At 38.1% G+C, this 18,739-nt stretch overlaps 1 non-coding gene across 1 annotated transcript; it reads right to left on the bottom strand.

Annotated features, from left to right (window-relative positions):
- Positions 1 to 6,084: 6,084 nt before the first annotated feature.
- LOC111749776 (U6 spliceosomal RNA) lies at positions 6,085 to 6,187 on the bottom strand. Its single transcript, XR_002784969.1, has one exon. It is a non-coding gene; the product is annotated as a U6 spliceosomal RNA (small nuclear RNA).
- Positions 6,188 to 18,739: the final 12,552 nt, after the last annotated feature.

Here is an 18,739-nt window from a genome sequence, read left to right as displayed (position 1 = left end):
TAAGGAAAGAAAATTATACACCAATTTATCTTATGAACATAGACAAAATTCCTTAATAAAATATTAAGTCAAATTCAGTAATAACCCATAGCCATTCAGTTGATTCCGACTCAGAGTGACCCTACAGGACAGAGAACTGCCCCATAGGGTTTCCAAGGAGCAGCTGGTAGACTCGAATTGCCGACCTTTTGGTTAGCAGCCATAGCTCTTAACTATCGTGCCACCAGGGCTCCAAAACAGGTGGATGAAAATACATCACAAACAAGTGTTGTTTATTCTGCCTATACAAGGTTATTTTGAGTTTCAACAATTAACACAATTTAACAAATTAACAACAAAGAAAAAAATGAATTACAGATGGATCACATATATAAATGCAACAGGAAAGCAATAAAGTTTCAGAGGAAAACTTAGATGAACATTTTTGTGGCACTACAGTAGACCAAGATTTATAGCCAGGATGCAAAAATTGTTAGCCATTGAAAGATGGAACTTCTGCTTATAAAAATAAGAACTTCCGACTATAAAATAAACCATTAAGAGAGTAGAAAGTCAATGCACAGATAGAGGATTTATTCCCAATAATATGTCTGACAAAATACTCAAAGACATAATACATAGAGAATTCACAGAAACATACCTGATAGAACATACACTAAATTTCTCTGATCATTTGGTAAATGCAAGTTAAAACTACCATTATATACCACTACAAATCCACCATAATGGTGAAGTTAAATAATGAAAATAAGACAAAAAATACTAATTCTTGGTAAGAATATGGAGAACGATAATTTTTATACATTGTTGGAGGGAGTGTAAATTGGTGCAACTAGTATGGACTTCTGTTTTCCAGTCTCCACTAAAACTGGAAATACACACATTTTCTACGATCCAGGATTTCTCCTAGACTTATACCCAAAAGAAATATACACAGAAGTTTGTCAAAAGATATGTATTAGAATGTTCATAGAAGCTGCATTATTTGAAATAGCTAAAAACCAGGAAATTAACCAAATACATATCAATAATAAAACTAAAAAAAAAAAAACCCTTTGCCATGAAGTCGATTCCAACTCATAAAGACCCTATAGGACAGAGTAGAATTTCCCCATAGGGTTTCCAAGGAATTGCTGTTGGATTCGAACTGCTGACCTTTTGGCTAGCAGCCTGAGCTCTTAACCACTGCGCTAGCAGGGCTCTGTATCAATAATAGAATAGATAAATAAATTAGATTATTGTCACACAAATTATATAGCAATGAGAATGAACTACCTAAATCGTACAACAATATGCTTCAACAATATTGCTGAATCTCGCTAATGCAATTTGAATGGAAGAGGCCAAACAAATGAATATAGTATGTGTGGTTCCATTCATATATAGTGCAAAGCTGGCAAAACGAATGTTTGGTTTTCGAAGTCAGGATTGTGGTTGCTCTTTCATGGGGTAGTAATTGGAAGGAAACGTGAAAGGTGATTTTTGAGGCGTAGTTAATATTCCATTTCTTGATTTTTGTGCTATTTACATGGGCATATCAGTTTTTAAAAATTCATCCTAATCTCTCTACCTCCACTCTTAATCTTATGCTGACGAAGCACACCATATATAATTCATACCTAGTTATGTCAATGCCCTGGTCAGAACACTTGGGAGAATAACTCAGTCACATTTTTTCCTGATGCTTCTTTTACTGGAATGACCTTACTCACACCTGACTCTAATTCTTATTTCTTCCAAAGACTCAGATCAAGTGCCCATACTTCCAAGTGGCCATCATGTTTTCAGACCACTCTGTGCTTGCCTGTGTGTGGACCACAATGTGGTGTATTATACTGAATACAAAAATTTCAAATTCAAAGGAAAGAAAGACTTGGCTCTCTATGAATCAATTCAGTAACATTTATCTTTTTTTGTGTGTGTGTTATTATATTTTTTTGTTGTGCTTCAGATGAAAGTTTACAGAACAAATTAGTTTCTCATTAAACAATACACGTATTGTTTTGTGACATTGGTTGCCCAAGTGGCCATCATGTTTTCAGACCACTCTGTGCTTGCCCGTGTGTAGACCACAATGTGGTGTATTATACTGAATACAAAAATTTCAAATTCAAAGGAAAGAAAGAATTGGCTCTCTATGAATCAATTCAGTAACATTTATCTTTTTTTGTGTGCGTGTTATTATATTTTTTTGTTGTGCTTCAGATGAAAGTTTACAGAACAAATTAGTTTTTCATTAAACAATACACGTATTGTTTTGTGACATTGGTTGCTAACGCCATGACGTGTCAACCTTCTCACCTTTTGACCTTGGGTTCCCCATTTCCTTTTGGCGAAATTTCCAGCCCCTTCCTGCCTTTTTGTCTTTGCCCTTGAGCTGGTGTGCCCATTTGGTCTCGTATATGTGGTTGAGCTACATTTGTTTTATTTTTTATTTTTATTGTGCTTTAAGTGAAAGCTTACAAACCAAGTCAGTCTCTCATACAAAATTTATATACGCCTTGCTGTATACTCCTAGTTGCTCTCTCTCTAATGAGACAACACACTCCTTCCCTCCACTCTCTATTTTCCTGACCATTCAGCCAACTTCTGACCCCCTCTGCCCTCTCATCTTCTCTCCGCACAGGAGCTACCCACATAGTACCATGTGTCTACTTGATCCAGGAAGTTCACTCCTCACCAGTATCATTTTCTATCCCATAGTCCAGTCCAATCCCTGTCTGAAGAGTTGGCTTTGGGAATGTTTCCTGTCTTGGGCTAACAGAAGGTCTGGGGACCATGACCTCCGGCATCCTTCTAGTCTCATGTCAAACCATTAAGTCTGGTCTTTTCTATGAGAATTTGAGGTCTGCATCCCACTGCTCTCCTGCTCCCTCAGGGGTTCTCTGTTGCGTTTCCTGTCAGGGCAGACATCGGTTGTAGCTGGGCACCATCTAGTTCATCTGGTCTCAGGCTGGTATAGTCTCTGGTTTATGTGGCCCTTTCTGTCTTTTGGGTTCATAATTACCTTGTGTCTTTCGTGTTCTTCATTCTCCTTTGCTCCAGGTGGGTTGAGACCAATTGACGCATCTTAGATGGCCACTTCCTAGCGTTTAAGACCCAGATGACACTCTCCAAAGTGGGAGGCAGAGTGTTTTCTTAATAGATTTTATTATGGCAGTTGACTTAGATATCCCCTGAAACCATGGTGCCCAAACCCACGCCCCTGCTACGCTGGCCTTGGAAGCATTCCGTCTATTCAGGAAACTTCTTTGCTTTTGGTTTAGTCCAGTTGTGCTGACCTCTCCTTTATCGTGCGTTGTCTTTCCCTTCACATAAAATAGTTCTTAACTGCTATCTAATTAGTGAAAATCCCTCTCCCTCCCTCCCCACTCTCGTAACCATCAAAGAATATTTTCTTCTCTGTTTAAACTATTTCTTGAGTTCTTATACTAGTGGTCTTATATAATATTTGTCCTTTTGCAACTGACTAATTTCACTCAGCATAACGACTTCCAGATTCCTCCACGTTATGAAATGTTTCATGGATACGTCATTGTTCTTTATCAATGCATAGTATTCCATTGTGTGAATATACCATGATTTATTTATCCATCATCCATTGATGGGCACCTTGGTTGCTTCCATATCTTTGCTGTTTTAAACAGTGCTGCAATGAACATGGGTGTGCATATATCTGTTCGTGTAAAGACTCTTATTTCTCTAGGATATATTCCAAGGACAGGGATTGCTGGATCCTATGGTAGTTCTATTTCTAGCTTTTTTTTTTAATTAACTTTTACTGAGCTTCAAGTGAATGTTTACAAATCAAGTCAGACTGTCACATATAAGTTTATATACACCTTACTCCGTACTCCCACTTGCTCTCCCCCTAATGAGTCAGCCCTTCCACTCTCTCCTTTCGTGACAATTTTGCCAGCTTCCAACTCTCTCTATCCTCCCATCCCCCCTCCAGACAGGAGATGCCAACACAGTCTCAAGTGTCCACCTGATACAAATAGCTCACTCTTCATCAGCATCTCTCTCCTACCCACTGTTCAGTCCCTTTCATGTCTGTTGAGTTGTCTTCGGGAATGGTTCCTGTCCTGGGCCAACAGAAGGTTTGGGGACCATGAGCACGGGGATTCCTCTAGTCTCAGTCAGACCATTCAGTATGGTCTTTTTGTGAGAATTTGGGGTCTGCATCCCACCAACCGCCTGCTCCCTTAGGGGTTCTCTATTGTGCTCCCTGTCAGGGCAGTCATCGGTTGTGGCCGGACACCAACTAGTTCTTCTGGTCTCAGGATGATGTAGGTCTCTGGTTCATGTGGCCCTTTCTGTCTCTTGGGCTCTTAGTTATCGTGTGACCTTGGTGTTCTTCATTCTCCTTTGATCCAGGTGGGTTGAGACCAATTGATGCCTCTTAGATGGCCGCTTGTTAGCATTTAAGACCCCAGATGCCACATTTCAAAGTGGGATGCAGAATGTTTTCATAATAGAATTATTTTGCCAATTGACTTAGAAGTCCCCTTAAACCATGGTCCCCAAACCCCTGCCCTTGCTCCACTGACCTTTGAAGCATTCAGTTTATCCCGGAAACTTCTTTGCTTTTGGTCCAGTCCAGTTGAGCTGACCTTCTATGTATTGAGTGTTGTCCTTCCCTTCACCTAAAGCAGTTCTTATCTACTAATTAATCGGTAAAAAACTCTTTCCTACCCTCCCTCCCTCCCCGCCTCATAACCACAAAAGTATGTGTTCTTCTCAGTTTATACTATTTTTCAAGATCTTATAATAGTGGACTTATACAATATTTGTCCTTTTGCCTCTGACTAATTTCACTCAGCATAATGTCTTCCAGGTTCCTCCATGTTATGAAAGGTTTCACAGATTCGTCACTGTTCTTTATCGATGTGTAGTATTCCATTGTGTGAAAATACCACAATTTATTTAACCATTCATCCGTTGATGGACACCTTGGTTACTTCCAGCTTTTTGCTATTGTAAACAGAGCTACAATAAACATGGGTGTGCATATATCTGTTCGTGTGAAGGCTCTTATTTCTCTAGGGTATATTCCGAGGAGTGGGATTTCTGGGTTGTATGGTAGTTCTATTTCTAACTGTTTAAGATAACACCAGATAGATTTCCAAAGTGGTTGTACCATTTTACATTCCCACCAGCAGTGTATAAGTGTCCAGTCTCTCCACGACATCTCCAACATTTATTATTTTGTGTTTTTTGCATTAATGCCAGCCTTGTTTGAGTGAGTTGGAATCTCATTGTAGTTTTAATTTGCATTTCTCTAATGGCTAATTGGAAACCCCGGTGGCGTAGTGGTTAAATGCTATGGCTGCTAAGCAAAGGGTCGGCAGTTCAAATCCACCAGGCGCTCCTTGGAAACTCTATGGGGGCAGTTCTACTCTGTCCTATAGGGTCGCTATGAGTCGGAATTGACTCGACGGCACTGGGTTTGGTTTTTTTTTTTTTTTTTTGGTTTAATGGCTAATGATCATGAGCATTTCCTCATGAATCTATTAGCTACCTGAATATCTTCCGTAGTGAAGTGCCTGTTCATATCCTTTGCCCATTTTTTAATTCAGTTATTTGTCTTTTTGTTGTTAAGTTTTTGCAGTATCGTGTAGATTTTAGAGATCAAGCACTGATCAGAAATGTCATAGCTAAAAACTTTTTCCCAGTCTATAGGTAATCTTTTTACTCTTTTGGTAAAGTCTTTGGCTAAGCATAGGTGTTTGATTTTTAGAGGCTCCCAGTTATCTAATTTCTCTTCTGCATTGGTAGTAATGTTTCGTATACTGTTTATGTCATGTATTAGGGCTCCTAGCATTGTCCCTATTTTTTCTTCCATGTTCTTTATCATTTTAGATTTTATATTTAGGTCTTTGATCCATTTTGAGTTAGTTTTTGTGCATGGTGTGAGGTATGGGTCTTGTTTCATTTTTTTGCAGATGCATATCCAGTTATGCCAGCACCATTTGTTAAAAAGACTGTCTTTTCCCCATTTAACTGCTTTGGGGCCTTTGTCAAATATCAACTGCTAATATGTGGATGGATTTATGTCTGGATTCTCAATTTTGTTCCACTGGTAAAAATATGGAACGCTTCATGAATTTGCGTGTCATCCTTGTGGAGGGGCCATGCTAACCTTCTCTGTATTGTTCCAATTTTAGCATGTGCTGCTTAAGCAAGCACAACATGTATCTTAAAGAGACCAAAAATATGTTTTATTTACCCTTTTTATTTATTTAAGATCTGTGTTTAAACCAGATCCCCATGCTTAAATTTCAGTATTTAGAAATTGTATGGAAAATATTGTCCCTATCCTTGTACATGAAAGAATGATTTAGTGTTCTCCTTAGTATTTTTTGCTTTTGCTATTCATCTTTTTTTTTTAAACCCAATTTATTTGCAGGATCTAGCCTTTATAAGTGGAATGTTGCCGTGTTCTTGGTTCATTGTGAATAGACACAAACAAAATGATTTCCGTTTGATTTATGTTTAACATAAACTGTATAAGGAGCCCTGGTGGTGCAGTGGTTAATAACCAGTAGGTCGGCAGTTTGAATCCACCAGCTGCTCCACAGGAGAAAGACATGGTGTTCTACTTCTATAAAGATTACAGCTTTGGAGACCCTATGGGGCAGCTATACACTGTCCTGTAGAGTCACTGTGAGTCAGAATTCACTTGATGGCAGTGGGTATAAGCTCTATGCTCATTGCATTTTCCTTAAGTTCGCTTGTGTGACAACAATAATCTTGCCAACCTACAGCACATTTAGCAGGTCTACTTAAAATTACTTAGGGGAGAAGAAATATGAATATATCTAAACTGGAGGAAGTTATTTTATTCCTCAGTCCAAATTTGGGGTATGGGTGTAACATAGAGTCCTGGTGGTGCAAACCACGTGTTCAGCTGCTCACTGAAAAGTTGGTGGTTTGAGTCTACCTAGAGACACCTCAAAGATCCCTGGTAGTACAGTGGTTAAGCACTTGGCTGCTAACCTAAAGGTCGATGGCAGGAGCCCATCAGCTGCTCTGCAGGAGAAAGATGTGGTATTTGGCTTCTGTAATGATTATAGCCTTGGAAACCCTAGGGAGCAATTCTACTCTGTCCTATAGAGTTGGTATGCGTCAGAATTGACTTGATGGCAAAGGGCTTTTTTTGGGGGGGGGGAGTTAAACACACTTCAGAAGAAAGTCCTGGCAATTTATTCCCAAAAATTCAGCTATTGAAAATCCTAGGGAGGAGAGTTCTACTCTGACACACATGGGGTTGCTGTGAATTGGAGTTGACTCTATGGCAACTTCTTTTACTGGTATAACAGCTGCAATGTGAAGGGCTCTTTTGTACTGAACCGTTTACAACTTATTTGTTTCTACCTCTGTGTGGTACAATGACCTACTTAATATGGCCTTTCTAGCCATATTCTTTGTGACTTCCACACAATGATTGGGTGGAACTATGCAAATAAGGTGCTTGTGGCCCACCAAGGGAATTGCTTGCTGCTAATGCAAATAAAGTGCTTGGAACCCTAATGAGGGGATTGGTTAGTTCTGCCATCCCCTCTAGGCTTAAAGGGAGACATGAAGAGAGAGAGGAAGTAGCTATAATATGGAAAACATCAAGAGCGATAGCAGTGCAAGACAGCTGTGTGGGGCTTGCTGACTCACGGACCTAAGAGCTGTAACGCTTGCCTGACTAGGCCCTGAGCAGGGCCCATCAACAAGGGGCGAGAAGAAGCTGTCTGATCAAGAACTGTATCCCAAGTTGTTTCTGTTATGTCCGAGTTGTTCTGAACCTGAGTTGTACCTTGTTACTTTCCAAATAAACCAATTAACTGTAAGTATGCTCCTTGAGTTCTGTGAAACATTACAGTGAATACAGAACCCAAAGACGGGAGGGAAAGTACTGAGGGCAGAGGGAGTAGTTGATGTTAGAGATGATAGAGTGGTAGAGCAGCTTGGAAAAGTTGGACGTCTGGTACATCTTTAACCTCCACCTCATAGGAACCAGCTTTGTGCCGATCCTTATAAAAGAAATTATTCATTTAATCTGCTAATTAATTAATTAAAAAATGTCTTTCGGTTGGCTCCTGTGATAAAGGCACAATGTTAAGCTTTGGGGATATAATTATGAGCAAAAACATGTAGGTCTTTGCCTTAACGGATATTACAACCTAATACTTTAAAAAACAAAACAAAGAAAAAAGAATAAAAATAACAAATCAAATGTGGTAAGTGATCAAAAAAAAAAAAAAAGGCAAAATGAATGATGAGGCCCTTTAATAAGAATTTTCACCTCCTTAAATCAATGCTGGCTAGAATGTAACTACCTCACCTTCAACAATCTCTGCTCATCATCTTCTTCGAGTTCTTGGCTTAAGACACTGTTCCTACAGGCAACCTTATTTGATTAATTCTGTTTCACTTTGAATGTCCCTTTAGCCTGAGTACTCTTAGGTACTTGTACAATATTAGGATGTGCTTGCCAACAGTCTTAGTTACCTAGTGATGCCATAACAGAAATACTACTAGTGGGTGGCTTTAAAGGACAGACATTTATTTCCTCATGGTTCCTGTAAACCCGTTGCCGTTGAGTCGATTCCAACTCATAACGACCCTATAGGACAGAGTAGAACTTCCCCGTAGAGTTTCCAAGGAGTGCCTCGTAGATTTGAACTACCGACCTTTTAGTTAGCAGCTGTAGAACTTAACCACTATGCCACCAGGTTTTCTGCTCATGGTTCAGGGGGCTAGAAATCCAAAGTCAGGGTGTGGCTCCAGGGAGAGGACTTTCTTGTCTATTTCAGCTTCTAGTAGCCAGTAATCCTTGGAGTTCCCGGGCTTGTAGACTCATCTGCCTCATCTTTGACAGGGTCTATCTTTTCCCTTTGTGTCTCTGTGTCTAATCTGCTCTTTTTATAACTTAGAAGTGATTGGGTTTTGGATCCACCCTACACTACAAAATAAAGAAAGAAAGAAAGAAAAAAAAAAACTATTTCCGAACAAGACTGTGTTAATAGGCAAAGAGGTTAGGATTTCAACACTTTTTTTGGGGGAGACACAGTTCAATCCATAACAGCAGCTTATTGTTTTTAATGTTGCATCTACTATATATGTTCTAATACATCTGTTAAATTATCAACTTTCTGGAATATCTCACAGTGGAATTTTCCATTAGCTATTCAATAATAGTGTTAAATGAATATGCATTGAGTGAGGTAGGTTAGAGCAGAGTAATAGAGAAATTGTTCTTTTACATGTGAAATGCTTTCAATTTTAGAAATATATCAGTAAATATTCTATCGGGGAGAGTCGTCTCTTGAAGCCATCAAATAGGCATAATTACTCCATTTCATTCGCTCAGTTCAAAATTTACTGTCCTAGTTACTGGCTGTGATAGACACTTTAGAAATAAGCAGAATCTTTTGAGCCAGTGTAAGGTATTTTACCTGTCAAAATTATTCAGATTTTATGCTTATAATAAGTCCAATCTGCAGATGTTAAATTAGCCAACAGGGAGCCTATTTGCTGGCTCATAAATGTCAGAGAAGCATATTGAAATGGATATAACAGAAGTCAAAAGAATTTATGTAGGCGATAAAGAGTTTAAACCTCATTTCACAGATCAGAACTGCCTCATCTACAACAGAATAAAAAAATAAAAGTGCTTATTTTCTGTAAGTTTTTCAAAGAAGAAAATAATACATAAAGGGAGATTGTTCTCTTTTTATGTTACTTCGCATAATTCTCACTTCAGAAAGAAGTATGCTGTGTGGATTTAACTACATTTTTTAAAAAGACCATAAATTAGAACCCACAGGCCTTAATATCTACGTCTCTCATATAATCAGTCATCCGCTGGATGAACGTAACTCTTAAATGCTGTGTACTGGCTCAGTGGCCTTGTCTTCCCTGATGCTTCAATTCCAGGGTGTTACCACGCAACTGAATTGAATTGTTTGCAGATCTTCCTTTTGCTTTAGTGTTTTCTGTCATCAGGCATCTTTAGATGTTGTTTTTGTGTGCCTTTGATCCTGACTCTTAGCAACTCTATAGGACAGAGTAGAACTACCCTGTAGTGTTTTCTATGTTGTAATCTTTATGGGAGTAGATTGCCAGGTCTTTTCTTCCGGAGAGCAACTGGTGGGTTCAAACCACAAACATTTTTGGTTAGCAACCAACTTCTTAACCATTGTGCCACCAGGGTTCCTTTATCTTTAGATACAAAGGCTGATATATATATATATTTTAAATAATTTTTATTGTGCTTTAAGTGAAAGTTACGAATCAAGTCAGTCTGTCACATATAAGCTTATGTACACCTTACTACATACTCCTATTTACTCTCCCCCTTCAGCCCGCTCCCTTCTTCCAGTCTCTCCTTTCGTGACCGTTTTGCCAGTTTCTAACCCTCTCTACCCTCCCATCTCCCCTCCAGACAGGAGATGCCAATACAGTCTCAAGTGTCCACCTGATACAAGTAGCTCACTCTTCAGGCTGATATATTTTGGAATTTTAGATACTGAGCTCACTGAAAATGTTTTAAAGAACTAATTCTAGAAACACCAGAAAGAAAACTATTGCTTATGAATAAATATATCTTTACTTTTATAATACGTTTTACTTTGGGGAATGATTTTAGAAATATCCCTTATAATTTTTGACCTTTAAAAGCAGGAAAGACAAAGGCTAAACATAAAGGTATTATATTTCAATCTGAAATTGAAAGTGGAAAACCTATTTTCAGTACATGCTAATGTGGAAAAAAGTAAATTGCATGATTATAATTTTTTTTTCAAGTTTGGAAATTTTCTAAGGATTCTTCTGACAGTGTCAAGGAAGCATATGAAAATGGAATATATGGGGTACAGTAAACCATTACAGGATCTTGTTTTTTGAAAAATGGTACTATTTTCCTATCAAGGAATTGGATATTAAAATAATGACTATGTGCCCTCATAAATTAGAACCTGGTATTCATGATTACATCTATTTATCAGAGTATTTGTGACTAGTTGAATAGTAAGATTACTGCAAACTTGAAGATATAAGGAACTTGGAAGGAAAAAATAAGACAAGTAGAAATTTCTCTGAGAAGAAATTGAGCCTCGTTGCTTACCCTTCAGTCAGTATGAACACACAAAATACCTTTCAATGCTATTGTTTTTGTCAAATTATTTTGAAACATACTACACCAAAAGATATACTACCATGATTGGCATATAGAAATAACATGAGAAATATTTTTAACATCTCTAAATGTATTGTGGTGCCCTGTTGGCATAGTGGTTAAGAGATTGGCTGCTAACCAAAATGTTGGCAGTTTGAATCCACCAGCTGCTCCTTGGAAACCCTATGGGGCAGTTCTTCTCTGTCCTATAGGGTTGCGATGAGTTGGAATTGACTTGACTTCAATGGGTTCAAATGTGTTGTAAAGCTCTGGTTTAAAATAAAATTATAGTTATATTTTACATCATTTATTTGATCTTTCACAACCTTTTCATCAGTGCAAGACAAAAATATTGCTTTAAGGTGGGAGAGTGGAAATAGTAATGTGGTAAAGATTAATTAAATCTAGATCTGCCGCCAGCCAAGAATACCAAATTTTCCTTAGTACATCACAGCTTGTGCCACTCAAATGCATAAAGAAAACACATAAATAATAAAAGTGAAGATAATTTTTAAAAATCCAAACAAAAATAGTTCTCAATGAAATACAAGGTTTTGATGATCTTGAAAACTCTCGGCCAGAATCTGTTTTCTTTGTACTACCGGTTTTCATGAGAATTGAATTTAAATGAGTATGTTTTGCTAGTTTTTAGATGCACCTAAATCAAATAAGTGGCTATTAAACCTCAGCTTGTGGTGAAGATTTTTCCTCTTGTCATTAGCTTTTAATTAGCTCAGGTATTCCAGTCTTAAAAGCCAATTTTAGGTTTGAATGAAGCTGCTAATTTGGTATTAGTTCCTAATAACAGTTGAAAAAGACCTGAAGGTCACACCACTAACCAAATGCATATAAAAAATTGAATAAACCGTTTTTCATCATCAGAAGATTGATCACGCCATCTCAAACTATAAGTTTCAAAGTAAATGATTACTTATCCTGTTTCATTTAAGAGTATATTGAAATTTTTACTTAAATTTTGGAACTTCTAATATATAGAATGCATTAATGGAATTATGTTCAAGCTGTGCTCTTCTGTATCTCATAATGGAACACCAGAACAGCCTTCTTCTTCTTTTTTTTTAAATCTATTTTACATATTGAGCTTTTATGTAAGGAAGGCTTTAAATCTAAAATAAGTTTTAAAAAATCAATGGAATTAAAAAAAATATTAGCAGATAGTTATTTAGCTCTCAAATTTTTAATAATTATTTTTGATTCAATGATATAAAAACCTCATGAATTAAAACACTATTAAAATAGTATCAAGTAGTCATCAGGTGTATTGGTTCATTTGGGTCCAGAGGAAAGATTCAATAATCCAAGAAAGATAAGGATTTGTCTCTTTTTAAAGTTATACCAAATAAAGATTACATAGTTCTTCTTGGTAACTTATTTTAACTCACACCTTCAGTACTTTCTTGGGAAATAAACAATGGAATATGGGCATTCTATGAAGTGGAAAATGGTATTAACCATCTAAAGCTACAAGTATCATGTTTGGTACTGATGGTCAGTTTTAGAATTCTCTTTTAAATAAATAAGTAGGCTATTAATAGATAACGTTAATGATCCAGGTTTTAGAGTTTTCAAATATTGCTAAAGTTCAAAAATTGGGAGACCTGGAATGCCAAAATTTAAATATACCAAAATTAATACTCCAGATATATTATCAGAAATTTGTGGAGAAATGCTAAATATTCCAGTAGCGTTCTCTCCCTCTCTTCATTTGTCTCTGTCTCTCTTTTAACCCATTGTTCATTTCATGTTAAATTTACAATTTAATGATATATTACAAAGTGAACAGGTAGCTACATGTAGGTACCAGTTCAAGAAAGAAAATACTGTGTTTTGAACACCATAAATCCCTGTTTGTCTTTAAATTACTATGCTCTTCTTCCTTTCAGTGTTACGACTACTTTGACATTTATAGTAATTACCATCCTTATGTTGAAGGGGCATTCAAAAATTGATGTGCTTGGAATGACTGAGGCAGCAGAATCTGATGGAGACTGAACTCCACCTTTAATCAAACTTCAACTTGCCCTAAGTCTTCCTTTCTGCCTCTCTAAAAATAGAGCCTATGATTTAGAGCCTTAATGACGTGTAACTTCTTGTAGAACTTTAACTACACTCAGCAAACGAGTAAAGGGTTTGTAAAACATATTTGTCAAGATGATTTTGGGAGAATGTTTATGGCACATGTCCCAGAAAGAATGGATATAGATATTTCAGAAAATCATTTGCTAGGTTGGCTCTAAGAAGTCTATGTAAGAAAATAAATCAGCAAACCTTGCAGAATTGTAACTTGCTATTGTCTTATAACTACATGTAATTCCAAGCCCTATGCTTATGGTTATATACTCCTTTCCTCCTCATTTTTCTATATAAAAGCTCATGTCTCCCTCAGAATACTGGAACACTGTAATTTTGCATTACGTTTTGTTTCCCAGCCTGGCTGTTTCTATTCCCCCAAATAAATCTCTTTGTTTTCACTTTTAACAGTGTAAGTTTTTTTTCAGCACTATGACATTTCTGATGTCAGAGAAGCGGGATCCAAGGTGTACGACCAGCATCAACTCCAGAAGAGTGGAGGACCCAAGCTCAGGTAAAAGCAAGAGCCATTTGGGCTCATCATCTCTGCAAACTCCCAGGAGTCACTGCAGGTAAATAAGCTCTCTGATTCCAAGTCTCTGCTTGTTGTGTTGAAGCTCTCCAATTTTTATTTTGGGATTTGGTGTCTATGTTTGTCTGTCTCTTTTTGTTAAATGTAAATTTGGATGCTCTGGTTGAGATGTCAGTTCAGGTTTGTGACTTGATAGTTGCTTAAGAATCTCCGCACTTATAATCTGCAAAAACATGGGCAAGAGTTTGAACAAATAAAAACCCTTAGGGTGCTCAATCACAAACTGAGTCTCCTGTGACAGGAGGAACTGATTCAGGGAAAGGGTTAGAAGCACTGGGCTGCCCTCTGGTCTCAAGACAACTTCCCTGCAATGAGTCACACATTGGTATAAGCAATACACATTGTCTGAAACCTGTGGCAATACCTTTTAGGTACTTGTTTGACTCTGAGAAACTGAAAGTAATGATCAATTTTGGATTTTGTTGTGTGCATGTATGTTTTGACTGTCAGGAAATAATATGGGAATTGTCAAATCTAAGAGCAATTCAGGGCTGCCCCTGGGATCCCTGTTCATTATATGAATAAGCACTTTGGTCCACAGACCTGTGCCTTTTTATTTGGGTGGCAGGAACTCACTTGGGACAGTTTGGAAATCAGTGGTCACTTTGGAGTTCTTTTGAACTTTCTAAGTTAGTTTTTTGCACAGTAAGTTAGAGAATAAAGGCACTAAGATTAAACAACCTAAAAGAGAAGACTTTTTTTGAATAGTATTTAGAGGTCTCCAAAAGATATCAAGACACGAAAATAGCCTCTTTGCGGGACAGTGTTTCTAAATTAACTAAAAAAAAAAGAATTACACTGTCACAGCTCTGTAAACAGCCCTTCTGCCCCACAGCTGGCTCCAACTTTTACTCCTTTATATACTTCTTTCCCCCATGTGTCTGTCAATTTGTCATACTGTGGGGGCTTGCATGTTGCTGTGATGCTGGAAGCTATGCCACCAGTATTCAGATACCAGCAGGGTCACCCATAGTGGACAGGTTTCAGCTGAGCTTCCAGACTAATTCAGAGTAGGAAGAAGGACCCAGCAGTCTACTTCTGAAAAGAATTAGCCAGTGAAATCCTTACAAATAACACTGAAACATTGTATGATATAGCGCCAGAAGATGAGCCCCCCAGGTTGGAAGGCACTCAAAAGACAATTGGGGAAGAGCTGCCTCCTCAAAGTAGAGTTTACTTAATGATGTGGATGGAGTCAAGCTTTCAGGACCTTCATTTGCTGATATGGCATGACTCAAAATGAGAGGAAACTGCTGCAAACATCCATTAACCATCAGAACATGGAATGTACAAAGTATGAATCTAGGAAAATTGGAAATCATCAAAAATGAAATGGAATGCATAAACATCAATATCCTAGCGTCTTAATCATCTAGTGCTGCCATAACAGAAATACCACAAGTGTATGGCTTTAACAAAGAGAAATTTATTTCCTCACAGTAAAGTAGGTTAAAAGTCCAAATTCAAGGCGTCAGCTCCAAGGGAAGCCTTTCTCTCTCTGTCGGCTCTGGAAGAAGGTCCTTGTCCTCAGTCTTCCCACGGCTGAGGAGCTTCTCAAACACAGGGACCCTGGGTCCAGAGGACATGCTCTGCTCCTGGCGCTGCTGTTCTTGGTGGTTTGAGGTCCCCAACTCTCTGCTTGCTTCCCTTTCCTTTTATCTCTTGAGAGATAAAAGGTGGTGCAGGCCACACCCCAGGTAAACTACCTTTACATTGGATCAGGGATGTGACTTGGTAAGGGTGTTACAATCCAACCCTAATCCTTTTAACATAAAATTACAATCACAAAATGGAAGACCACCACAGAATACTGGGAATCATGGCCTAACCACGTTGTTACGCACATTTTGGGGGGACATAATGCAATCCATGAGACCTAGGCATTAATGAGCTGAAATGGACTGGTATTGGTCATTTTGAATTGGACAATCATATGGTCTACTATGCCGGGAATGACAACTTGAAGAGAAAGGCTGTTGCATTCATTGTCAAAAAGAACATTTCAAGACCTAACCTGAAGTACAACGCTATCAATGATAGGATAAAATCCATATGCCTACAAGGAAAACCAGTTAATACTATTATTCAAATTTATGCACCAACCACTAAGGCCACAGATGAAGAAACTGAAGATTTTTACCAGCTTCTGCAGTCTGATATTAATCGAACATGCAGTCCGAATGCATTGATAATTACTGGTGATTGGAATGTGAAAGATGAAAACAAAGAAGGATCAGTAGTTGAAAAATATGGCCTTGGTGACAGAAACGATGTCAGAGACCACATGATAGAATTTTGCAAGACCAACAACTTCTTCACTGCAAATACCTTTTTTCACCAACATAAACGGCAACTATACACATGGTCCCTGCCAGATGGAACACATAGGAATCAAATCGACTACATCTGTGGAAAGAGATGATGGAAAAGCTCAATATCATCAGTCAGAACAAGGCCAGGGCCAATTGCAGAACAGACCATCAATTGCTCATATGCAAGTTCAAGTTGAAACTAAAGAAAATCAGAGCAAGTCCATAAAAGCCAAAGTATGACCTTCAGTATATCCCACCTGAATTTAGAGACTATGACAAGAATAGATTTGTCACTTTGAACAGTAATGACCAAAGACCAGACAAGTTATGGAATGACATCAAGGACATCATCCATGAAGAAAGCAAAAGTTCTTTAAAGAGAAGAAAGAAAGAAAGAAAGAAAAGACCAAAATGGATGCCAGAAGAGACTCTGAAACTTGCTCTTGTATGTCGAGTAGCTAAAGCAAAAGGAATAAATGATGAAGTTAAAGAACTGAACAGAGGATTTCAAAGGGCTGCTCGAGAAGACAAAATATTAAGATGACATGCACAAAGAGCTGGAGATAGAAAGTCAAAAGGGAAGAACACACTCGGCATTTCTCAAGCTGAAAGAACTGAAGAAAAAATTCAAGGCTCGAGTTGCAATAGTGAAGGATTTCATGGGGAAAATATTAAAGGACACGGGAAGCATCAAAAGAAGATGGAAGTAATACACAGAGTCATTATACCAAAAAGAATTGGTGGACTTTCAACCATTTGAAGAGGTAGCATATGATCAGGAAATGACAGTACTGAACGAAGAAGTCCAAGCTGCACTGAAGGCACTGGTGAAAACAAGACTCCAGGAATTGACGGAATACCAATTGAGATGTTTCAACAAACGGAAGCAGTGCTGGAAGCACTCACTTGTCTATGCCAGGAGATTTAGAAGACAGCTACCTGGACAACTGACGGGAAGAGATCCATATTTATGCCTATCCCCAAGAAAGGCGATTCAACCGAATGCGGAAATTATCAAACAATATCACACACAAGTAAAATTTTGCTGAAGATCATTCGAAAGCAGCTGCAGCAGCACATCAACAGGGAACAGCTAGAAATTCAGGCCGGATTCAAAAGAGGATGTGGAACCAGGGATATCATTGTTGATGTCAGATGGATCCTGGCTGAAAGCAGAGAATACCAGAAGGATGTTTACCTGTGTTTTATTGACTGTGCAAAGCCGTTCGATCTGTGTGGATCATAACATATTATGGATAACACTGGGAAGAATGGGAATTCCAGAACACTTAATTGTGCTCATGAGAAATCTGTACATAGATCAAGAGGCAGTCCTTTGAAAATAACAAGTGGATACTGTGTGGTTTAAAGTCTGGAAATTTGTGCATCAGGGTTGTATCCTTTTGCCATATCTGTTCAATCTGTATGCTGAGCAGATAATCTGAGAGGCTGGACCGTATGAAGAAGAATGGGGCATCAGGATCAGAGGAAGACACCTTAACAACCCGCATTATGCAGATGACACAACCTTGCTTGCTGAAAGTTAAGAGGACTTGAAGCACTTAACTAATGAAGATCAAAGACCACACTGCCTTCAGTATGGATTATACCTCAACATAAAGAAAACAAAAATTCTCACAAATGGACCAATAAGCAACATCATCATAAACAAAAAAAAGATTGAAGTTGTCAAGGGTTTCATTTTACCTGTATCCACAATCAACACCTATGAAAGCAGCAGGAAGAAATCAAGAGACCCATTCTGTTGGGCAAATGTGCTGTGAAAGACCTCTTTAAAGTGTTGAAAAGCCAAGATTTCACCTTGAAGACTAAGGCGCTCCTGACCCAAGCCATGGTGTTTTCAATCGCCTCATATGCATACGAAAGCTGGGCAATGAATAAGAAAGACTGAAGAATTGATGCCTTTGAATTGTGGCATTGGCGTAGAATATTAAATATACTATGGACTTCCAAAAGAATGAACAAATCTGTCTTGGAAGAAGTACAACCAGAATGCTGCTTAGAGGCAAGGATGGTGAGACTGTGTCTTACATACTTTGGACATGTTATCTGGAGGGATCAGTCCTTGGAGAAGGACATCACTCTTGGTAGAGAACAGAGTCAGTGAAAAAGAGATGGATTGACACAGTGGCTGCAAAAGTGAGCTTAAGCATAACAATGATTGTGAGCATGGAAAACAAGTGGGTGGTTTTTCATTCTGTGGTAAGTAGAGTTGCTATGAGTCTGAACCGACTCGACAGCCCTAACAACAGCACGCTTCTTTGCCCTCATATTCTGACAATACTCTATCTGAACTTCCTTTCTTACCTGGGAATCTTTATCTGAAGGAACTAAACCAGTTGAAAATCTCCTGCCTGAAACACCCTTTAAAAAAAAATAAAATAGAGGAAACTAACAAATCTCAGCAGATTGCTTTCTCTTCCTGGCAGAACTGCATGTGATTGTAAAGGAATTTCCTAACCCTCACAAAGATCCTCAAAAAAAAAAAAAAAAAAAAAAAAAATTCACAGAGGAATTTAAGATCCTAAGACCTATGGACCTGGATTATCTGAC

Source organism: Loxodonta africana, chromosome 8, assembly GCF_030014295.1.
Source record: "Loxodonta africana isolate mLoxAfr1 chromosome 8, mLoxAfr1.hap2, whole genome shotgun sequence".
Lineage (NCBI taxonomy): Eukaryota > Metazoa > Chordata > Mammalia > Proboscidea > Elephantidae > Loxodonta > Loxodonta africana.
The sequence above is the reverse complement of the archived record's forward strand: the minus strand, read 5'-3'. Positions and strand labels throughout refer to the sequence as shown.